We start from the raw sequence: 24,853 nt of genomic DNA, 5'->3' as shown, positions 1-24,853 counted from the left end.
CTGGAGGCATTTGATAAGCCATGCAGTTCCCAGGTCCATCAGGGACCGAGACACAAGGTCTTTGGCTCTTTGTGGTCCTGGTTGAGGTCCCCAACTCCTAATTCACCTAAGTCGAGATGGATGGGTTGTGAGGTTCAAGTTCCTGTCTCAGGAAAGCCACAGGACTCTAGGCCACTAGATGCCATACATACATATATATATTCAAATCATATGAAATTTCCAATTTTATTTGTCCAAACTGGTTTCATAGTAACAATTTCATACTAAGTTGAATTAAATAGAATAAATGCAATGTGGGCTAAACCTACCAAATCACAATACACAACTTTCAGTCTGTCCACCAATGTTGCAAAGATTCCTGTTGAAATGTTTCTGGCAAAGTGGATTCCTCCTTGATGACCTCAATGACAAACAAACCAAGTTTGCTTGTTCCTGCAAACTCATCAGGGGGTGTTGTGTTTGTGTATCTTGAACAAATTGTTTCTAAGCTGGTGACATTCTCTGTTTGGAAGGTTGTTTAAAAGGTTATCAGGCTGTTCCAAGTTTTCAGAGTGTGGAGGGAGCAGAGTTTTTACAGCAACACACATGATTAAAAAAAAAATCACACAGTGTTGGGAACATACCCCCAACATCTTCGATGAAAATGCTGCCTTCAGAAGCACACGTCTCTTTTAAAAAACAATTTCTTTTCACTTTGCTTAAATGTCATCTTCACCTTGATTGGACATGTGTGGAACATCTTTTAATAGAAATATTTGTTGATAGCAGAATAGTGACAGCCACTTGTCATCTCAGGGAAGGTCAGCAAACCTGAAGCACTTGTCTTTTACAAAAGAAACGTAGAACCCATCCTTAAGTCTGTCACATCTTTTAAACCCTTTGCTGTGAAATAACATACAAATCTGTATGGACCACAAGCAAGTTTCAAAGTGGGTCCCTTAGTCTGCTCAGGCTGCTGTAACAAAGTACCACAGACTGGGGGGCTTAAGCACTGGAAATTTATGTCTTACTGTGCTGGCAGTTGGGAAGTCCAAGATCAGCGTGCGGGCAGATTCGTGGTGTCTGTTGAGGGTCTGCGTGCTGGCTTGCGGATGGCTTGCCCTCTGGCTGTGTGCTTCTGCACTTCCGGTGGTTGGCGGTTGTGGAGACAGCACCTTCTCGTGTATCTTGCTCTTCTAATAAAGGCACAAAATCCAACAGGGGAGGTTCATGTCCATGACTTCACCTAAACCTGATGGTCTCCCAAGTCCTACCTTCAAATATCATCCACTGGGGGTTAGAACTTCAACATATGAATTTTGGGAACCACAAGCATCAGTTCATCACAGTCTCCTTCTATGATAAAGTATTATAAAAATTCTACTTCAAGGACGTCCCTAGCAGTCCAGTGATTAGGATGAGCACTTTTATTGCTGCAGCCCCAGGTTCAATCTCTGGTCTGGGAACAAAGATCTTGCAAGCTGTGAGGTGCAGACCCCCACCAAAAGACACACAAAAATTCAACTTCATCTTAAAGGTCTTAATCTTATACGTCTGCCCATATTGCTGACATCCTGTAGTCCTTGGCACACTTTTGGCTGCAACAAACTTACTGTAGGACTTTGCCTATGAATGAGGAATGAGTGTGTCTTCCATGTAGTATTATCTTGACAGCCTCACCCCAGAATTCTCTTTTAATCTCATAAGATCTTGTATTTAATAACAAAAACTCAGTTGTCGAGACTGTATCTTTCCTTGCACATCTTTACTGTAGCTGCGCTCCGAAAGTACCTCTTGCGGATTTCATTACTGAAACCAATCTGTCAAACCCCAGACGCTGAAGCTTGTTAGCAACATCTGTGCTTGATCTGTTTATAACCTCCCGCACTGCCAGGCTCGTTCAAATGCTTGTTTCTTCAGTGGTGCATTCTCTGAGTGTCTGCTAACAAAGGAATGCATTTTAGTTTGTGACTGTATTGTTCTCAGTGCATTATTTTAGTCATTTTTTATTGTTGTTAGAGGACAAGTGTTGTGCCAAAGCTAAGTGATTTTCTGTCCATTCTTAACAAGATTCTTGAAACTTTGTTGAGTACCTGACAGAGACTTTAAATACTCATGAAAAACATAAGGCTTTGTCTTATTTCTGATGCTTTTAAAATGTCTTTCTTTAAAAAAAATTATTAGGGTATAGTTGATTTACAATGTTTTGTTAGTTTTGGGTATACAGCAAAGTGAATCCGTTATACACATACACATATCTACTCTTTTTAGATTCTTTTCCCATATAGGCCATTATAGAGTATTGGGCAGAGTTCCCTGTGATAAGGACCTACTGTAAAAATGTCTTTCTAAACAGGGTGGCCTCACTCAGCCATTCTCAATTTAAGTAAGCCTCACAGATAATGCTTGGAGAAATTTTTCTGAATTCCTCCAAGGAAAAAGCAATACCAGCCAGTACCATTCTAGACACCTAGGGAGAATGCAATCCACTACATTTAGCTGATGCTTTAGGGCATTAGAACTTAATTTCCTGGAACTCCGGTTGAGAAGGACTCAAAAAGTCTTCAGACAAAATATAACTTAGAAAGTGTCAGTCGCTCAGTCGTGTCTCTTTGCGACCCCATGGACTATAGTTTGCCAGGTTCCTCTGTCCATGGAATTCTCCAGGCAAGCATACTGGAGTGGGTTGCCATTCTCTTCTCCAGGAGATCTTCCCAACCCAGGTCTCCCACATTGCAGGCAGACTCTTTACCATCTGAGCTACTGGGGAAGTCTGTTAGGTCTATTATTAGTAATAGTAGATACAATTGATTAGGATTCTGTGCTTCCACTGCAGGGGCACAGGTTCCATCCCTGGCTGGAGAACTAAGATCTCACACACTGAAGGGTGCAGTCAAGGGGACAAAAAAGACAGGATAGATGCTCCAAAGCCCAGGTTCTTGGCATAATATCTCACAACTACCCATGTGGTTTCCTCCTTACCACCTGGTGTCGTCAGGGGTTGTATGGCTGTCTCCTCCATTGGACACCAGTTTTCTTGGAGAGGGACATCTTCAGCTTTGATTCTTCCATTAATTGAAAATGTTGTTTACTTTGGTAAAAGCATCTGTGTATAGAAGAAATTCAGTAAGTATTTTTAAAAATTTGATTGTTTCGATCTATAAACAAGAAACCGAAAATGTAGATGACAAGGTGGATGATCGAACTCAGAGGTAAACATTCTTCCTCTTGTCATTTAGGGTCTGGGTGTTTTGAAACAAGAATTCTTGCTATGCTCACCAAAGCTATTCTCTTGACACCAGACTGGACACCACTCCAACCAGATGGAAGACCAAGTTTAATTTAAATCATGGATTTAAGATTCTCACGGACTTTGCTGAGTTTGTGCAGGAATACCAAGAAAAAGACTGGCAGGGACTAAGTGTCTCATGACAGTCCGTCCTCCGACAGCACATCACTTCCTGGTGATTTGTCGGACTATTTGCATTTAAGAATAGCATCTGCTCACTTGGTCTCTGGAATTTGCTTTCATTCTCAACCCCATCCATCCAGTCTGTCTCTCCCAGCGTCTAAAAATATCATCTTATTTTTGCTCTCCTTTCAACTTGAAACAGACATCGGATGCACACATTTCATACATTTACACCCAGAAGGCTGTGAGCAGAGGCGTGCAGGGCAAGGGAGTGTTTAATCTTGAGAAGGAAATAGAATGTGTACACACCCGGCACACTGCAATGTAGTACCTCGGCTCTGGCTTGCACAGCCCCAGCGCATGGTAGCAGCTGCCGAGACTTAGCTACGAATCTCCGTCGTCGTCGGAGTCCTGTCAATGGGAATAACTGCTAAGGTTTTCCTGCTCCATAGACTCTGGGCCTAGCCAAGCCACTCACAGGGCTACCGGTTCAATCTCGTTTGCCGACCCCACTGGGGTAGCTATTTAATGATCAATTTACAGGGAGGAGAAATTGAAAGCCTTGTTCTCTGTTGGTGTCTTCCCTCCTCTGCTGGCCTTTTGGGGCCTTTGGAACAAAGCTTTGGTGACCGCCAGCTCCTATTGGTCTCCAGAGTGACTTGACGGCAGGAGGATCAATCACTGGCAAACCCATCCCTTCTCAGGCTGTGAGCTATGTCCCTGTGCACTGGGCTTCTGCCTAAACCATGGGAAATCCTGAGGGCATAAGTCCTGGGCCCAGGGGTGGTGTCACTAGCAGGAGTTGAATGTCCCGTGGAGGGTCAGGCAATTCAGTAATTATCAGGTAATTCAATATTTACCGTCCATCCCCATGGCCCCAGAAACCAGGGGCCTGCAGCAAGAACCTGTGCATTTGCTTTTTTCTCATAGTTTTCAAGAAAAGGCAACATTTGTGCTATCTTCCCTCACGTACTCCAGTGATCTGAAGATGGCAGGTGGGCCATTCTTACATTTTACAAGGTGGAGTGGCTAGTTCCTCTTCCCCTACCCCTACCCCTTCCCCCTTCTCCTCCCCCTCCTCCTCCCTCCCTCCTCCTTCCCTACTCTCCCTTCCCCTACTTTTAACTCTCTCCTCCTCCATTTTCAGTGAGTTTTGGTTAAAAACAAAAATGCCTATGGCCTCTCAGGCACTGCTGGTTGAAATCACCTCTTTATTAGATGTAGTTTACATACATAAGGCTTCCCTGGCGGCTCAGATGGTAAAGAATCTGCCTGCAGTGCAGAGGACCCAGGTTCGATCCCTGGGTCAGGAAGATCCTCTGGAGAAAGGAATGACAACCTGCTCCAGTATTCTTGCTTAAAGAATTCCATGGACAGAGGAGCCTGGCGGGCTTCAATGATATTAAAAAAATATACGAAAAATAAAAATATAAAGATCAAAGAGCTTGCTTATGTGTTTTTTTCCCCTATGACTTGGCCGTGGGCATAGAGAGGAGTTATTGCCAGGCATCCACCCAGGCACCCACTGAGTTTAGCAGGCTTCCCTAACCTGTAGGTCTCACCTCATTTTCTCATCCTCAGGCCCAAAGTCACCATCCCCCTGTCTCTCTAATCCCATATTGCAGGCATTAAGGCAGCCTCCCTTGAACTTTCCCATCTGCCAGGATCCCTAACACTGCATCTCCGTGGATGTAACTGCTGGCTTGTAGTCTGAGCCTTGGTAGGGTTGTCCTTGTAGCCTCTAGTGTGTGTTATGGGCCTTGAAGAAAAACCACAGCTCTTTAGGTCTCTACATGTCCCTGTGGCATCTGAAATCGCCAGATTATCCAACTCTTTTGGACAGTGGTGTTGAATATTCCTACTCAAGTGTTAGAGTGGATACAGCATACTCATGCATGTTTGTATTCCACTAGAGATCTCTTCAAGAAAATTAGAGATACCAAGGGAACATTTCATGCAAAGATGGGCTCAATAAAGGACAGAAATGGTACAGACCTAACAGAAGCAGAAGATATTAAGAAGAGGTGGCAAAAATACACAGAAGAACTATACAAAAAAGATCTTTATGAACCAGATAATCATGATGGTGTGATTACTGACCTAGAGCCAGACATCCTGGAATGCAAAGTCACATGGGCCTTAGGAAGCATCACTATGAACAAAGCTAGTGGAGGTGATGGAATTCCAGTTGAGATATTTCAAATCCTAAAAGATGTTGCTGTGAAAGTGCTGCACTCAATATGCCAGCAAATCTGGAAAACTCAGCAGTGGCCACGGGACTGGAAAAGGTCAGTTTTCATTCCAATCCCAAAGAAAGGCAATGCCAAAGAATGCTCAAACTACTGCACAATTACATTCATCTCACATGCTAGTGAAGTAATGCTCAAAATTCTCCAAGCCAGGCTTTAACAGTACATGAACTATGAACTTCCAGATGTTCAAGCTGGTTTTAGAAAAGGCAGAGGAACCAGAGATCAAATTGCTAACATCCACTGGATCATTGATAAAACAAGAGAGTTCCAGAAAAACATCTACTTTTGCTTTAGTGACTACGCCAAAGCCTTTGACTGTGTGGATCACCACAAACTGTGGAAAATTCTTCAAGAGATGGGAATACCAGACCACCTTACCTGCCTCTTGAGAAATCTGTATGCAGGTCAAGAAGCAACAGTTAGAACTGGACATGGAACAACAGACTGGTTCCAAATTGGGAAAGGAGTATGTCAAGGCTGTATATTGTCACCCTGCTTATTTAACTTATATGCAGTGTACATCATGCAGAATGCTGGGCTGGAGGAAGCACAGGCTGGAATCAAGATTCCAGGAGAAATATCAATAACCTCAGATATGCAGATGACACCACCCTTATGGCAGAAAGTGAAGAAGAACTAAAGAGTCTCTTGATGAAAGTGAAAGAGGAGAGTGAAGACATTGGCTTAAAACTCAACATTCAGAAAACTAAGATCGTGGCATCCAGTCCCATCACTTCATGGCAAATAGATGGGGAAACAATGGAAACAGTGACAGACTTTATTTTCTTGGGCTCCAAAATCACTGCAGATGGTGACTATAGCCATGAAATTAAAAGACACTTGCTCCTTGGAAGAAAAACTATGACTAACCTAGACAGCATATTAAAAAGCAGAGACATTACTTTGCCAACAAAGGTCCATCTAGTCAAAACTATGGTTTTTCCAATAGTCATGTATGGATGTGAGAGCTGGACTGTAAAGAAAGCTGAGCACCAAAGAATTGATGCTTTTGAACTGTGGTGTTGGAGAAGACTCTTGAGAGTCCCTTGGACTGCAAGGAGATCCAACCAGTCCATCCTAAGGGTAAACAGTCCAGAATATTCATTGGAAGGACTGATGCTGAAGCTGAAGCTCCAATACTTTGGCCACGTGATGTGAAGAACTGACTAATTGGAAAAGACCCTGATGCTGGGAAAGATTGAAGGCGGGAGGAAGAAGCCTGGCGTGCTGCAGTCCACGGGGTCCCAAAGAGTCGGACACGACTGAGAGACTCAACTGAAATGAGCTGAACTAGCCAGGCTCTCCTCATGGCTCCTGTGAGCCAGGGAACCAGCAGTCAGCACTGCTTCAGGAGAGGTCATCAGACAGTTGACCTTGAAGTCTTGAAGAATGGGCCCAACATTTGTGTTTCCTTTTGTGTTTAATGATTATATTCCATTTTTTTCTTGACATAAATTGTGGAAACGAGAGATCTATCTATAAGGTGATTTTTCAAACTGCTTTTTTTTAAACAAACAAAACCTGCCATTGTCCTTCTTCAAATGCTGCAGAAATTAGAAGCACAAACTCTAGAGACAATTGAGGGCAGGGTTGTGGGGCAGCAGAGACAGAGTCTCCCAGAGCCCACTCAGCTCCTCCTGTGGGGCCCCCTAGGGCCTGATGTTCAGGTCCATTTGGGGGCTCTAAGGACCTGAGATCAGAACACCTGGGGTCTTGCCCCATCTTTTCATCTGCAGTCTCGGGAGAGTGAAGTGACCAGTTCAACATCACTCTGGCCAAAATGGTAAAGCATGCTGAGACTCTCCCTCTCCCTCTCCAAACAGGGTTCTTACTCTGTCACACGAGGAATTCTGGTTTTCCATCTTACCTCAACATTTTCAATTTATTTCTCCTTCTCTGTGTGCTTTTTGAGTTCTTGAAGTCCAGCTTCTCCCCAGACATTTGTAATTCGTGTCTTAGGTCTGTACTAGAGCAAGGTGCTGGAAAATTAGTCCTGATGCTGGGGCTCTCCTCAGGAACAGACCTGGGGTTCTAATCATTTAGGTGAATTTCTTCACCTATTTCATTTTCTCATCCATCAGATCAGATCAGTCGCTCAGTCATGTCCGACTCTTTGCGACCCCATGAATCGCAGCACGCCAGGCCTCCCTGTCCTTCACAAACTCCCGGAGTTCACTCAGACTCACGTCCATCGAGTCAGTGATGCCATCCAGCCATCTCACCCTCTGTTGTCCCCTTCTCCTCTTGCCCCCAATCCCTCCCAGCATCAGAGTCTTTTCCAATGAGTCAACTCTTCACATGAGGTGGCCAAAGTACTGGAGTTTCAGCTTTAGCATCATTCCCTCCAAAGAAATCCCAGGGCTGATCTCCTTCAGAATGGACTGGTTGGATCTCCTTGCAGTCCAAGGGACTCTCAAGAGTCTTCTCCAACACCACAGTTCAAAAGCATCAATTCTTCGGCGCTCAGCCTTCTTCACAGTCCAACTCTCACATCCATACATGACCACAGGAAAAACCATAGCCTTGACTAGACGAACCTTTGTTGGCAAAGTAATGTCTCTGCTTTTGAATATGCTCTCTAGGTTGGTCATAACTTTCCTTCCAAGGAGTAAGCGTCTTTTAATTTCATGGCTGCAGTCACCATCTGCAGTGATTTTGGAGCCCAGAAAAATAAAGTCTGACACTGTTTCCACTGTTTCCCCATCTATTTCCCATGAAGTGATGGGACCAGATGCCACGATCTTCGTTTTCTGAATGTTGAGCTTTAAGCCAACTTTTTCACTCTCCTCTTTCACTTTCATCAAGAGGCTTTTGAGTTCCTCTTCACTTTCTGCCATAAGGGTGGTGTCATCTGCATATCGGAGCTAATTGATATTTCTCCCGGCAATCTTGATTCCAGCTTTGTGTTTCTTCCAGTCCAGCGTTTCTCATGATGTACTCTGCATATAAGTTAAATAAACAGGGGATAATATACATTGATGTACTCCTTTTCCTATTTGGAACCAGTCTGTTGTTCCATGTCCAGTTCTAACTGTTGCTTCCTGACCTGCATACAAATTTCTCAAGAGGCAGGTCAGGTGGTCTGGTATTCCCATCTTTTTCAGAATTTTCCACAGTTTATTGTGACCCACACAGTCAAAGGCTTTGGCATAGTCAATAAAGCAGAAATAGATGTTTTTCTGGAACTCTCTTGCTTTTTTGATGATCCAGCGGATGTTGGCAATTTGATCTCTGGTTCCTCTGCCTTTTCTAAAACCAGCTTGAACATCAGGAAGTTCACGGTTCACATACTGCTGAAGCCTGGCTTGGAGAATTTTGAGCATTACTTTACTAGCGTGTGAGATGAGTGCAACTGTGTGGTAGTTTGAACATTCTTTGGCATTGCCTTTCTTTGGGATTGGAATGAAAACTGACCTTTTCCAGTCTTGTGGCCCCTGCTGAGTTTTCCAAATTTGCTGGCATATTGAGTGCAGCACTTTCACAGCATCATCTTTCAGGATTTTGAATAGCTCAACTGGAATTCTATCACCTCCACTAGCTTTGTTCGTAGTGATGCTTTCTAAGGCCCACTTGACTTCACATTCCAGGATGTCTGGCTCTAGGTGAGTGATCACACCATCGTGATTATCTGGGTCGTGAAGATCTTTTTTGTACAGTTCTTCTGTGTATTCTTGCCATCTCTTCTTAATATCTTCTGCTTCTGTTAGGTCCATACCATTTCTGACCTGTATTGAGCCCATCTTTGCATGAAATGTTCCTTTGGTATCTCTGATTTTCTTGAAGAGATCGCTAGTCTTTCCCATTCTGTTGTTTTCCTCTATTTCTTTGCATTGATCGCTGAAGAAGGCTTTCTTATCTCTTCTTGCTATTCTTTGGAACTCTGCATTCAGATGTTTATATGCAGTTTCTCATCCATAAAATGGGATAATAAGGCCTGTGATATACTGATGGATCTATTGTGAGAAGATAAGGGGCATGTGAAAAATGGTAAGATGGTGCCAGGGAGTAGAAATGGGCACACATGTGTGTTAACCCTGAGATAGAGACTGGAAGCTGCTGGCAGGGGCAGGGAAGTCCCATGACCCAGAGAGCTTGGCTTCACTGGTCTCTGTTGGACACTGAAGGGAGACACCACCCAGGACGAGGCTAGACTCTCTCCACCATGCGCCAGGGAAGAGGGGACCATCCTCAGTGGGAGCAAATGCAAATAAGAAGCCAGGTGGCCTCTAGAAGAGTTCTGACCAAAGAGTTAGGGAGAAACTCGTCCTTTGGATTTTCGAATAAGGTGAAGCAAGGTTGTGACTGGCTGTCACTTCAGACCCATGAGCAAGGAAGCATGGTCCCCACTGGAAAGGACTGGCAGAAGGAGGCTGTGGAGAGTGGTTCTCAAAGTGTGGTCCCCAGACCAACAGCAACCGTGTCCCCTGGGAACTTGTTAGAAATGCCAGTTCCCAGGCCGCACCCCAGAACCATGGAATCAGAAGCCCTGGAGCTGGGTCCAGCCATGTGAGTCACAGCAGGAGCTCCAGGCGATTCTAGTGCTGCTGAAGCATGAGAAGCACTGCTGTGCAGGAGGTGGGGTCTTCTCAGCACAGGCCTGAGGCCAGTCCTCGGCGAGCACGGCCACGCAGGCCTCACTTCAGAGCAAAATTACCAGGCACAGTCTATCTGTTCATTTTCCAGGCCTCAATGGGGGCTTCCCACTGGTCTCCCTCCCTCCACACCAGGTTCTCAGTTTTTCCAACCTGGCCCCAGACCTGAGGAGCCCTGTGAAGATGCCGTCGTCTTGAGGCATGTGACAGAATCTGGCGGCTCTTTCCCAAGAAGACCCCGCGTCTCCTGACCTTCTCTATAGAATCAGGGACAGTCTGTGGTAAAGTCGAGGACATCTGTGTAAAATGGTCCATCTCACACAGGTTCTGAGCTTCTGGAGGAAGTTCTACACAGTTCTCTGTCTGCCCACCCTGAGTTCCCGGGGTTTCCCAAGTTAGGAAGTTGGTGTAGTAAGAAATGGAGTTTATGAGCTGGCTGGGCAGCTGAAACGACTTCCCAGTTAGCCTTGGGAAATAATAAATCATTGGTAGCAGAAAACCTGTTCCTGCTTTTCTTTGCCAAGTGTTCCAGTGCCATGGTAAAATTCAGTGTCTTTAAGGGATATCCAAGTTCCCCCACTTGGGGGAACTGCCATTCCATTAGTCCTCCTCTTCCCTCTAGAAACTCCTGGCCAGGCAGCCATCCATCCAATATCACTAATTTCCCACCTGAATTCCCCCTTCTCTCGGTTAACAAAGCCCGAAGCACCAGTCTTGTTTTACAATAAAATAAATTAACTCTGTTTCAGCCAATGTAATTTTTTTAAAAAGACATCAGCTTAATCATTTTTTTAAATTTTATTTTATTTTTAAACTTTACATAATTGTATAAGTGTCACTGTTTACTTTAACACCAAAAGAGCTCCCCCCCTCTCCCACCAAAAAAAAAAAAAAAAGAAAAAAGTACTACTAAAGAGACGGTCCTCACCTGTGGCCACAGACACCCTGGCTGATGGTGGCAGACGCTGTTGTTGACTCACGTCCACCCACCTTCCTTGCCAACAGAATCACCATCTTGTTTCTTTTGGTGGAGGGAGGCCTTCCGGAGGGCTGGGGGATAGCCCGCTTCCCCAGTAAGAGAGAGCTGTGTGGGCAGAAGGGTCTGTACCTTCTGCCCTTAAAAACAGCTGAATGAGGACATGATGCTGAGGCTGTGGCTGGTTCTCTGGGACCCGGAGAAGACAGAACCACAGAGGGGGTGCCCTTAAGCTGCTGAGCTGACCCCCAACACCTGCGCTCAGGGTTTTCAACAAATATATGGGCTTTGTGGCCAGGGGTTGGTATTTACCCTCTAAAGAGACATTGAAAACCTTACACTTAGCCTAGGGCCTACAGATTGGCGGAAAGGGAGTTCAGTCACTCAGTCGTGTCCAACTATTTGCGACCCCACGGACTGCAGCATGCCAGGTTTCCCTGTACTTCACCAACTCCCTGAGCTTATTCAAACTCATGCCCATTGAGTCGGTGATGCCATCCAACCATCTCATCCTCTGTTGTCCCCTTCTCCTGCCTTCGATCTTTCCCAGCATCAGGATCTTTTCCAAGGAGTCAATTCTTTGAATCAGGTAGCCAAAGTATCAGAGCTTCAGCTTCAGCATCAGTCCTACCAATGCATATTCAGGGCTGATTTCCTTTAGGATGGTCTGGCTGGATCTCCTTGCAGCTCAAGGGACTCTCAAGATTCTTCTCCAACACCACAATACAAAAACATCCATTCTTTGGCGCTCAGCTTTCTTTATAGTCCAGCTCTCACATCCATACATGACTACTGGGAAAACCATAGCTTTGACTATATGGAGATGGAGGGGTGGGTCTTAAGAGGGATGCAGACTTGTTTTCTGTCAAAACAAAGGGGAGGGAGGGGACATATGTATACCTATGGTTGATTCATGTTGATGCTTGACAGAAAGCAACACAATTCTGTAAAGCAATTATCTTTCAATTAAAAAATAAATTAATTAAAAACAAAGGGGATGTACACCATATTTTAAGAGTAAAAGAGGAACTGGAATAAACTAAAATAACCCAATCCAGTGGTAGAACAGTTAGCTTGGCTAAGGGCTGTGTAAGACTCTGATCCCAAGGCTGCCAGGGACTAGGTCTGATCGTGGAAGGAGTCACAGGGGAGGGGGCATCCTTGGTGACCACTGCAGCGGCTGAGGCCCGGAGGACAGGGGTTTCAGCACAGTCAGGGTGGGGCTGGGGACTGCAGAATGAGCGGGGGGAGAGGGGAGGCGTCTCCTGTCCCCAGGAGGCCCGGCTCGGCCATCTTTAAAGTAGAAGGGGGAGCATGGGCCAGTGATTTGCTGGTGAAGGTCGCGCCAGCGACTGTTTCATCATGCAGGTCTTCAGCCCTGGAACAGCCGCTACCTCGCGTGGTTTGGGAAAACAGTAGATGCCCTGTGTTTGTCCTCGTCTCTCCAGCAAGCTTGTAAGAGCCTTGAAGGCAGGGATCGTTAGCCATGTTTCTCTGATTACCCTGTGTGAAAGTGAAGTGAAAGTTGCTCAGTCATGTCTGACTCTTTGCGACCCCACGGACAGTCCATGGAATTCTCCAGGCCAGAATATTGGAGTGGGGAGCCTTTTCCTTCTCCAGGGGATCTTCTCAACCAAGGGATCAAACCCAGGTCTCCCGCATTGCAGGGAGATTCTTTACCAGCCGAGCCACAAGCGAAGCCCTATTACCCTGTGTGGAGGGCATCAAACACTTGATTGTTTAATTCAGCAAATATTGGTTGAGTCCATACTGTGCCCCAGCCACCACGCCAGGCACTGGAGCTTCAGCAATGAACATCTGCCCGAGGAGGCTGAGTGAGTCCCTGCAAACTAAGGGAAACCCCAGGGGGGTACACCCAGGGATGTCTGTGCTGATCTGTCTCAACCAGGAGTGAGCAGGAGAGGAAGTCCTTTTGCAGAGCCTGGACCACCCTGAGACATTGCCTAGTCTCAGAGACCAGGCTCTGCAGACCACCTAAGACTAAGAGGGAGGCAGTGATGGGAATAGCACTCCTTGTGATTATTTCTTAGCCATAAGCTTGGGCATGGGTTTTATTCTTTCCTTCTTGCCAACGCATTCTGAAACTTGGAAAATCACTCGGTCATGCTAATTGTGACAGTGTGAGACCTCCATCAAATTACTGCAGAGCTTGTGCTCTGGGGAACCCTGCCTTTAAAACGGAAAAATGCCTTCTTAGATTAGTACAGTGATGAACATCATTTGTTAGGATAAAAAAGCCCCAGGGGACTCCCAAGAAAACAGCTCTTTACTGTGGGTGCTTTTCTGCTGCTTCTCCATCCCCATCCCCATTCACCTTGGTCAAAAGTAATTATGATATGATTGAATTTTCCCTGGGTCATGGGGATGGTGGGGGAAATCTGCTCAATGTACGAGCCAGAGCTTCAGGTCGTACCAGCTTCTCAGTCCTTGGGCAGTTGTAGTGGACAAGCTCATCATACTCTGGGTTTTGAGAAACAGTCACATTCCTTAATCTCATGCTCAATTTTCTCAACCTTTTACATTTATTAACTTCTAAGCATGGTTGTGTATCGAATAGGAAACTCTGGAATCTCTGTTTTCCCTTGTTTGTTGCTGTAAGTTATTCCCATTAGTGGTGGTGGTGGGGGTGAGCTCATGTATGCCACCGAGGAGCAGCTGGCAGAGATTCTGCAGCACATGCAGGGTGCAGGGGACTTGCTGGAGGATGGGTAAGTGGGCCTGTCTGTCCAAGCTCTGAAGAGTCAGAGAAAGAGCTAACAACCCAGTAGGTCTTCTTCATGGGAGGCCCCACAATTAGTATGCCTGCTTGAACTTCCCATGAAATCGCCTGCTCGGAGGGTCCACTGCTTTCTTTTGGAATTATATCCTCTGTGTTTGAGGGAAATAGGAAAGTCAATACATTTAGTTGAAAACCAGCAACCCTGCACTGTTCAGTCAACAAGACTTTATTGAGCATTTCCTAGGTGCTGGTTGATGTTTGGATCCTGGGAAAGTGCAGACTGGCTAAATGGATGGGGACGTGGAGTTATGGTTGCAGATTTTCATTCCAAAGTTTCCAGCTCATGGTGTTAGGTGGTTTGTGTCTCCTTCCCTCCTCCTCAGTAACCATGGAAACCACATGGCTAAGATGGCAGCATCCTAAGTTGAAGGATTTGGGCTCTGGAGTCACCGCATGAAGAGCTGCTCACGAAGCCACTGGCTCATCTCATGCTATGGGGTAAGCGAGAGGTAAAACTGTGGTTGTGCTAAAACAGGGAGACTTTAGCTTTGTTTGTTATCACTGCAGAACCATAGCTGAAACTAACATGTCATGACCATCTCCTGTCCCCTGTCCCTGCTGGTCTGCTGAGCCCTCCTCCTCTGGGTTTCCCTGCTGCCTGGATCCCTGGCCCCCTAGTGCCCTCAGCCAACCTCTAAGGGCAGGATGGACCTCTGGCCCCACCCTTGCCCCCATCTCTCACCTCTGCGTGTAGCCCGAGTCTCTTGCCAACCACAGGAATCCCTGTAACCCCTGCACAGACACCCTGCAAGTCAAATGTGAAACTTAGAGGATAGAGGTCAGAGTTAGGCGATGCTATGGAGAACACAAGTAGACACATCCCACTTCGTGCCTCACAGCCTCTGAACTGGAAACCAGGGTGTCCCAGAAAAGACAGCCTTGCACTCTGTCCTGTAATGTCAGGAAGCATGGTGGCCACGCACAGCAGAGTGAGCCCAAGGTGAAGGGCATTTGTCTTATAACAACTGTCTTTCCTGATATTTTCAGACAGAAGAGTGTTTTTTTGGGATGTGTTCTGATAGACCACTAGTCTGCAAGATGCTCCATGAAGGTTGCCCTCAGAGCAGGTTAGCTGGGGCTACACCACACAAGGCATTCCCATCGTAAGACTCAGCATGCACCTCAGTGCATCTGGTCTTTGAGACACCCTGCAATAAAACAGCCTCTAACTTGTTTTCACCAAAAGTATTTAACCCTTGGCACATCTTCTTCTTCTGTTCACTAACATCGGTAGGAAGAAATTTAGGGAAATGACCAAAATAGAGTATTTATCCTTATTCACACAACCTCTGACTTTCACAGCATCAGTTGGAGCTAGACTGTAACAGGAGGTTTACATCCATTGTTGGGAACAGTGGAGAAAGTATAATTCTTTATGGAGGATACTTCAAGTGATTTTCATAGCTTCATACTATTGTCTCCTAATGATGATTCATAGGAAATAATGTAACTAAATTCAGTTACATTAATAAAGTGAAACTATTTTCCTTTTCATATAAGACTATCAAGGACTGTTCACTTGATGGGAAGGGATCGTTTGTACATAGTTATACCTCACTTTTCACAAAATGTATTCTGAAAAAATGTGTAAATGAACCTATTGAAAATAGCATCTCGTTTTCTCATTGATCAGTAATGTTTTCATCTCAGTTCATCCCAATCTGGTATTAATTTACTTTTTCCATCTTTAATCCCCTTCATATTTCACCTAGCTAATAATCAGTAAACTCCTAAAGGCACAGAGAAACTTAGCCATGAATCTTTAAGTAAATGATCACTCTCTGTAGATCTCTAGATTTGGATACAGAGCCTTTCCTATTATCAACATTCAATAAATGTTTTCTAAATGAATAAGTTAATTTTTTTCTTTAATTTTTGGTTGGAAGTCATTTCACATTTTTAGAAGTGAGAGTACATATGAAAAGCATAGATATAAAGTTTTATTAGGGTTGTTACTGACCCAATTTCTTGGCTTTCCCCAATCAATAGAAATAGACAAGGAGCTAGACAGGAAATTCAGGCAAGGCTTTATTGGGGGCCCTGTTCCAGCCAGGGTGGGGAGAGGGGAGCGAGAAGTTAACAGGCTCTTTGCTCACTCCCAGAGGTGGGGCAAGTTGATTCCTTATTTGGGATGAGGGTAGGGGTGTGTCAGAGGTGGCGGGAGGGACAGCTTCAGTGGTTTGCCCACCCCTCTGGTGGTATTGTGTGCTGAGGGCATGCATAGCACTCTGCTTTTGCTTTTGACATCTTGTTTTTGATTCAGGCTCCTCAGAAGTGGCAGTTGAGTTTTCTTTTCACTGTCTCTTTGTATCTTTTGGGTCTAGAATTAGCCCCAACTGTGCATGCACAGTTATTTTCAGTCCCAGTTTCTTTGCATTTTGTTGCTGGAGGAGAGGTGTGTCCAGGTGCAAGCAAAGGGTCTCAGGTCCCAACCTGTCTCAGGATTGCTCAAGAAGTTCTCCTGGAAAGCAGTTTCAAGTCAAAAGTGCTGTTCTGTGGTCAGGTTGGGGCCAGAAAATGAAATATACCAAGGTTCTGAAAGCAAAACAGGAAAGGGGAGCATGTTTCTTTCAAGCCACAGGCCAGGTAATGAATGTCCACTGGAATCATTCCACCGTTGGTGCTAACTCTGCATCACACAGCATCTCTCATACACCCAGCTCACGAGCATCTGGGTGGGTCTCGCTGCCCACCAATAGCTCTGCCTTCAGAGTCATGCGGCACTTGGTAGACTGAGCACTGTGGGGACAGAAGGCGGGGTCACCAGGGTTTGACCATGACCACTGGCTTGCGCAGGGTGCAGAGGTCATCTCCTGCCCTGTTCTGCCCTCCCAGCTGGGCCACCTCCTCCATCCTCCATTGCCCGAGGGAAAAAGAAGGCCTGGCTGACTCTCAGTAGCAGGACCCTCCCTGTTCTCCATCCTGCTCCAGCCCAGAATTCTTCTGGGAGTTCAGGCTGGCCCGGCTCCCTGTTTCCTGGCAGCAGCTCAGCTGGGACCCAGTGTCCAGATCCAAGAGAGGATCCAGAAATGTCAGCTGTTTACCTGGTTCAGGTGTTTCTCCTTGGTGATGCTGGAGGCATTCTTTTATTTTATTCTTTACATTTTCTGTTGGGATATAACAGACATAAAATGCCTAAAGTGCATGTAGGAGTATATTGCTCTGTAAAACTCTGCTTGCTGTTGTCTGTGCCAGTCAGCTTGCAAATACCATAGCAAAATAACAAAAGCTGCAGACCGAGCAGCTTAAACAACAGAAATATTTTTCTCGAAGTTCTAGAGACTGATGGTCCAAGATCAAGATGCCAGCAGGGTCTGTGGCTGCTGAGAGCTCACCCTTGGGTTGCAGACAGCCACCTCTCGCTGAGCCCCAACAAGGCAGAGAGAGAGAGAAAGAATGAGGCTTGAGGAGTCTCTTCTCGCATACATGTGTACTAAGTTGCTTTAGTTGTGTCCAACTCTTTCCTTTCCCATAGACTGTAGCCTGCCAGGCTCCTCTGTCCATGGAATTCTTCAGGTGAGAAGACTGGAGTGGGTTGCCATTCCCTTCTCCAGGGGATCATCCTGATGCAGGGATCTAACCTGTGTCTCTTATGTCTCCGGCATTGGCAGGCAAGTTCCTTACCACTAATGCCACCTGGGAAGCCAATACCTCTACTGATTAGAGTATAAAACACCACAACAGCAGGAGCTTTTGTCTGTTTTGTTCACAACTGTATTCTTAGTGCCTAAAATAATGCCTGGCACATAGTAGGTGGCCAGTCAATATGGGCAGAATAAATGAATCAATGATGAAATTAAGTAAGCAGGTCCTCATCTGTTAATTTGCAAAGGGAATTCTGTTTTTATGAGTTTAATATATTTTAAAAAAGCTTCAGGTCATAGGGCAGCTTTTCAATAATTGAAATGGAGATGAATACACAATAAAAACAGTGAAAATTCCTTCCACATCATCCCCCTCCTTCCTCCAGAGGTGTACCCAGTTAAGTTTGCTTGGTATCCTTTTCAAGACTTTTACATCTAGTTACATATATATGTCTCAAATAGATATAAAGTTTTGTGTTATTTTAGATTTCAGTAAATAGCAAAAGGCAGGAATCTGTAGTATTTATATAGTCAGATATATCATTTTTTTCATGGCACTGGAGATTATGTCTGGCATAAGATCTTTATGGCCCTTATATTCTTGTTTTTTAAGAGATGTTTTTCTCTTGGGAGCTTTTAGAATCTTCCTCTTCATCCTCATTGGCTAGAAAATTACCAGCATAGGTCTAGATATGATTTTAAAGTTATCATGCTTGTGAAGTTATCGTGCTTAGCATTTTCTTTAAATCTCAAGATGCATGCTGTTTTTCAGTACAGATGAATTTTCTATTCACATTTCTTTGATTATTTATTCCTTGCCATCTTCTCTAATCCTTCCCTCTGGACTTCCTATCAGAATTCCTCCCACATTTTCCCTACAGGGCTCTCGATTCAAATTCTTATATTTTTCATCTCGTTGTCTTTCATCCATTTGTTTTGGATACTGAGAATTTGATAAAGAAGAAAGATAGTAAATAAAAACATTTGCTGGTCTGCTACATGGCTTATCTGCTCACATATATCTTTTGCAGGGTGTGTGTTATTCAAGAAAACAGTCATCTCTTTATCACATAAAGACTTTATATCAGCTGGGGCTTCCCAGAGCTTGAAATTTATTTAAAATTATTTAAAATTTAAAAATTTAAAGCCAAACCCATGGCTTGTTGAAATCCCAAGACCACCCCAAGATGCCTGTGAGTTCCAGGTGTGCTCAAATTCTGGTGACCTTCTTTCACTGGGGTCATTGCCTTGTTGCATCAAATATTTTCCTCCTTGTGCTTGTCCAGGGGAGAAATGATCCCTTCTTCAGTTTAAAAGTGGCCTTCTCCTAGAGCCTATTATACAGAGTGAAGTAAGACAGACAAAACCAAATCTTACATATTAATGCATATATATGGACTCTAGAAAGATGGTACTGATGAGCCTATTTGCAGGGCAGCAGTGGAGACTAGACACAGAACAGACTTGTGGACACAGTGGGGAAAGGAGAGAGTGGGACGAATGGAGAGAGCAGCATGGAAACATGTACATTACCACATGTAAATAGACAGCCAGCAGGGATCTGCTGTATGACTCAGAGCTCAAATCGGTACTCTGTGACAACCGAGAGGGGTGGGATGGGATGGGAGTTGGGAGGGAGGTTCAAGAGGAAGGGAACATATGTATACCTATGGCTGATTCATGTTGCTGTATGGCAGAAACCAACACAAAATTGTAAAGTAATTATCTACCAATTAAAAATAAATAATTTTTTTAAAAAGTGGAAGTGTTAGTCGCTCAGTCATGTCCAACTCTTTGCAACCCCATGGACTGCAGCCCACCAGGCTCCTCTGTCCGTGGGATTCTCCAGGCAAGAATACTAGAGTGGGTTGCCATTTCCTCCTCCAGGGGACCTTCCTGACCCAGGGATTGAACTCGGGTCTCCCGCACAGTGAGCAAATTCTTTACCATCTGAGTCACTCACATAAAACCTTGGAGGATGTTACTAAAGAGCTGGGGAAAGAAAAGTGAAGTCACTCAGTTGTGTCCGACTCTTTGCAACCCTATGGTCTGCAGCCTACCAGAATCCTCCATCCATGGGATTTTCCAGGCAAGAGTCCTGGAGTAGGTTGCCATTTCCTTCTCCAGGGGATCCTCCCAACCCAGGGATCGAACCCGGGTCTCCCACATTGTAGGCAGTTGCTTTACCGTCTGAGCCACCAGGGAAATCCTAAACAGCTGGTGAGTCATTGCCTAATGGATCACACCACAAACAATTTAATCCTCCATGTCTTCATTCCTTGTCTTCAAAGTCCTTTCCAAACACTCAGCTGCCTGGGGCTCCTCCATGACCTGCCCTTCCCACAGCACACGGAATCCTCCCCTTGTCCTCCCTTTCCCCCAGTTTCCCCTCCACTAAGCAAGGTCACTCAGCTGCCTGTAGCTTATGCTCCTAAAAGAGCATCACAAAGCATTTCTACATCCAGGGCAGACAAAGAGCTTCTCCTAACAGGATCCATTTCTTTAAAAGGCAGTTTGAGTTATAAGTCATATTTTGTTCTGTTTCACACGGCTAGAGATGCTATTATTATGCAATAATATTTTTTAAAATTTTTATTGAAATAAAGTTTGAAAGATTGAAGGCAAGAGGAGAAGGGGATGACCGAGGATGAGCTACAGTCCATGGGGTCACAAAGAGTTAGACACGACTGAGTGACTGAGCAAAAACAATAATTGAATCATTTTAACATTCCAAACATGGCAAGGACCTTAACACTTTCTAGCAAAATAACTGTAGTTAATCACTCGTCTACAACTTGAGTCTGTTTTTTTACAACCTCCCACCAAATCTGTATTTGATCTGCTAATACCATAAAGTATCACCGTGCATGGCTGACACACAACTGGTTTATTGTGGCTTTTAGTTTTTCCCCAGAGAAGTAAAATCCATAGTGCTAGGTGACTGAGCAGTGATGAGGAGTAACTGTGGGAAGTGATGAAGAAACTCTGAGGTTCTCTAGTGACTGGGAAGAGGGTGTATCTCTTAGGAATTACATTTGACGGCAAATAATGACAACTTTAAAAAGTAGAGGCTTAGTTATCTCATGTGACAGAAAACCTAGAGGTGGGCAGTTCAGACCAATTCAGTGTACTGAAACATCTTCCGTGACCCAGGGTCCTTCCTCATGCTTTTCCTTCCTTGGTGTATGACTCTGGTCCTTATAAGACTCTGGTCCTGCAATAGCTCCAAGCATCACTTGCTTATATATTATTGGCCAGTAGTGTTTGCATGACTACACACAGCAGTCAGAGTCACTGGAGATTAAGTTTTTAGCTTCCATAGACTCTGATGTAGACGCAAGCAAAGAGTGTATGTGTGTGCTCAGTCGTGTCCGCCTCTTTGCAACCCTGTGGACTGTAGCTCACCAGGCTCCTCTGTCCATAGAATTTTCCAGGCAGGAATACTGGAGCAGGGGGCCATTTCCTACTCCAGGGGATCTTCCTGACTCAGAGATTGAACCTGTGTCTCTCGCGTTTCTTGCATTGGCAGGTGGATTCCTTACCACTGCACCATGAGGTGGGGGGTGGGATATAAATAGGATCCGGGTGAGCTGATGCCCAGGGTCTCCCACATGTAATGATGACTTCCAGGGCCAAGGGGACACAGGAGAAAGCACATGCTTTGGCAGAGAAGACAGATGTATTTGGGGGCATATTGAATTTGAGGTGTGGTCAGGGTTATCCCAAGAGACTGCTGGTTGGAGCTGCTCCAGGCTAGCCCATTTTACTATTTGTTTACATAAAAGTGACATAGCTGGAAACTTTAAGACACAGGTCTGCCCAGCCAGAATTTTCATCTCCTTGACCTTCATGACTATCAAACAATATACGCTGGACATGTAACTCAAAGTGGACCAACAAGACTCATTTCTAAGGATTTGGGAGAGTATTGGCCAAAGGAAACATTTTTTACTTGACCGTTGATATTTGGGATAGAAGTGGAGATGCTGGGAACCACTTGGCTACTATATGGCAAGATGGTGATGGGAGGGTGGCCCTGCATCTACTGGCTGGCCAGTGGGCCCAATAAGACGGCATGAGGCCTGAGAAGGCAGATTCTCCTGGGCGCACGAGACTGGGTTGGTTCCTCCATGGTCTAGGACACCTGGCTTTCTTAGAGCAGCAATGTCAATATCAGAACAAATAAGGTTTCATTAGACATTTTGTAGTTTCTTACAAATGTTTAACCATTTTTACAGAAGGCCGATTCCACACAAGATTTGAGAAAAATAACATCCATAGTACATATTGCAGCATTGTTTTTAGCAAAACCTGGCAAAAATGTAAACAGCCAACAACAGTAAAATGGACTGGTGAATTATGGCATGTCTATGCGTGAGCGTGTTATGTAAACTTTAAAAATTATGTGTCATATAGCCTTTAAAGATTATATGTCAAACAACTTTTAGTGACAATGGAAAAATGCTCATGATAAAATGTTGATACAAAATCACATAAACAGTACTATTCTATTGCTATTTTTTCTAACAAGCCTTAATTTGCAGATAGAAGAGATTGCAATGAAATACATCAACATATAGTAATGTTTTTCTCTGGTTGGTGAGATTATGAATAATTTTAATTTTCTTCTTTATCCTCCCTATATTTTCCAATGAGTTCCTACTTTCATGATCATGAAAAAACCCAACATCACTTGTTTAAAAAGACACACCATATCTGGTTATCATTTCAAATCCATCCTTAACAGTAAACGGTCCTTCCCTTTTCTCAGCACATGGGGCATTCCACTGTGAATTTGATTTCAGTCTATATCCAAGGTCATCTTTGTTGCTGGATTATAGATTCCTTGAGGGTGGGGCCCCTGCCTTGGTCCTTCCTGATGCCACACTGCCCTGAAATCTGATAAAGCCTTGAAACCTGACACAGCCTTGTCGAGTTGAATCGCTGTGTGCAGCCCAAGCTGATGTAATTGAGTGCCACAGCTGCAAGAGAAGTAACAAGACAAAAAAGGGCCGAGAAGTCCCAAAGAGAAGGTGTCCTGGGTAGGACTGGAGGGTGCTCTGCTTCCCCTTTGTGTTTCGCTTTGGTCACCTGTGAAGTGGGAATGATGGTGGCGCCTCTTCATGGCAGGATGTGAAGGTTTCCCGAGTGAGCAGAGGTGAGGTCCTCGTGGTGGTGCTGGGACCGCAGGAAGCGTGCAGAAGCATTTGCTCCAACAGAGGCTCTGTCAGAGGCTGTCGTCAGCCACTGTTGGGGACGGCGCCCAGTGCTCTGTGGCCGTGCACCTGAGTCTGTGTGCAGGCGCCTCTCACCTCCCACGTTCTGCCTTTCATCATCTCACTCCGAACTGCTTTACCCTCTGGGATCATAAACCCCCTAAAATTGGAGATTTATTAAACTGTACATTCCCTTTGATCCATTGCATCTGGCAGGTACTACATAAAGCCTGTTTAATTAGCTTTAAAATAATGTGTTTACTTTTCCTCCTAGGCGCCTTAATTTTTCTTTTTAAATCACAGCATCCCTTAAACCTTAGTGTAAACGTTCTCTGCTCTCTGCAAGCCAGTTTCTAGAGAAAAGCACTCTTGGCTTCAAGACTCGGGAAACTGAACGAGAGGTCATTGGTCCAGGCACACACTGGGCACCAGGACAGACACACTTAAGCCAACATCCTCAGCTGAAATCCCCTCCCTGCTGTCCTGCCAGAAGTCAGCCTTCAGTGCAGAGAGGAAGGGCCACACTTTTTTCTTTCTTTTTTGGCTGCACCATGCAACATGTGAGATCTTAGTTCCCTGGCCAGGGATCGAACCCATGCCCCCTGCATTACCAGCAGGAGTCACAACCACTGGACCACCAGGGAAGTCCCGGGACACCCTTCTTGTTTCCCACTTCCAGTCACCTCACAGAGGATGAACCACGTGCGTGCACAGCTCCTGGGCACCCTGTAAGGTTATTCTGAGCAAATATTATAAAAGACATTCATGGCCCCAAGCTGCTCAGTCACCCTTGCCCAGTTTTTTGGCAGGTTTGGAGGGAATAGAAGTCCACTTTTGATTTATTCTCAGTTTTAGGGTTGATAGAGGTGACCTTCAGAGCATCCACTGGGGAGAAGCCCATGCCACCCTCCAGAGCCAGAACCAGGAGCTCCTTTGGTACCCAAGCTCCACACTAATTCATAGAGATCTCAAGATAGATCCCGAGGAGATGTCCATGAAGCACAGCCCAGCCCTGAACTGGAATCCAGCCCCATTCACTCAGTGGCCCTGTTACATCAGGCAACCTCAGTTTGTTTGCTAGGTTAGAATGTTCTCCTCCAGCCTAGGGAGAGAAGTCAGCCTGCTGTGACTTGCTTTCTCCTCTCCTGGAGCAGCTAGATGAGGATTCACATGTAAATGATGCCTAGCATTCTTTGAGTATAAATGTGAGTGGGCAATAACCATGGGCTCTGTTGATTTAGAAGCCTCTGGAGAAAGCTTCTTGTTTAATCTGCTAATAAAAGTCTCACATTTGATCGCTTGATTGCAGGCTGCCTGTCATCGCATGATGGTATTGGAGCGTATGTCTCGCTGGTGCATGACTCACCAGCTGAATTGCCCGCCACCGGATGTCACAATGATGCTGCTATTCAGAACATGAAGGATGCACCGCAGGGCTCAGAAAAGATTTTTTTTTATATAAAAAGCCATATTTGTAGTCCAAGCCCCTCCAGGAGGAGATGCCATGCTCTGTGTTTAGCCTGCGAGGCACTGGAAACAAAAACCACGTTATGCCTAATATCCCTGAAGCCAAATTACAATATTTACCCCTGCATGGCAACTTGATGCGCATAATTATCTGTGCATAGAAAAGAAAATGGAAGAAAAGGTTCAGTGAACACCCACCTGGCTGTTGTGAATGATGTTGTTCCAACAGAAACAGAGGTTGAGGAGGAGGGCTTGGGGGGAGGGAAGGAAGCGTGGTCCTTGCACATCCTCTGATGAGAAAGGAGCAGAGTCGCATGGAGCTGGAGGATCTCTGTTTCCATCCCAGCAGGGATGAGACAGCCGTGTGGTTTTCTCCGTGAGCCACTATCGGCGTCCCCAGCGCTGCTCCACCACAGATCAGATGTAACAAGCTCCCAGACCACGACGCGAGCTCAGGCAGCTTCCAGAGTCTCCCCGCAAAGGAAGAAGGAAGACCCCCACCGTGACCTTTGTGACCGGCTCCAGTTCAGATGGACCCAGTGCTGCACACCATGCAGCGGTCTGCTCACACCCGC

General features: G+C 45.2%; 1 long non-coding RNA gene across 1 annotated transcript; it reads left to right on the top strand.

Annotated features, from left to right (window-relative positions):
- The first annotated feature begins 14,332 nt into the window (after positions 1–14,332).
- Positions 14,333–24,411, top strand: LOC102415547. The gene is made up of 2 exons (XR_329205.3): positions 14,333–14,449; positions 24,121–24,411. It is a non-coding gene; the product is annotated as an uncharacterized LOC102415547 (long non-coding RNA).
- The last annotated feature ends 442 nt before the right edge of the window (positions 24,412–24,853 follow it).

The sequence above is a fragment of the Bubalus bubalis genome, chromosome 14 (assembly GCF_019923935.1).
Source record: "Bubalus bubalis isolate 160015118507 breed Murrah chromosome 14, NDDB_SH_1, whole genome shotgun sequence".
NCBI lineage: Eukaryota > Metazoa > Chordata > Mammalia > Artiodactyla > Bovidae > Bubalus > Bubalus bubalis.
This window is presented reverse-complemented; position numbering and strand designations above follow the sequence as displayed.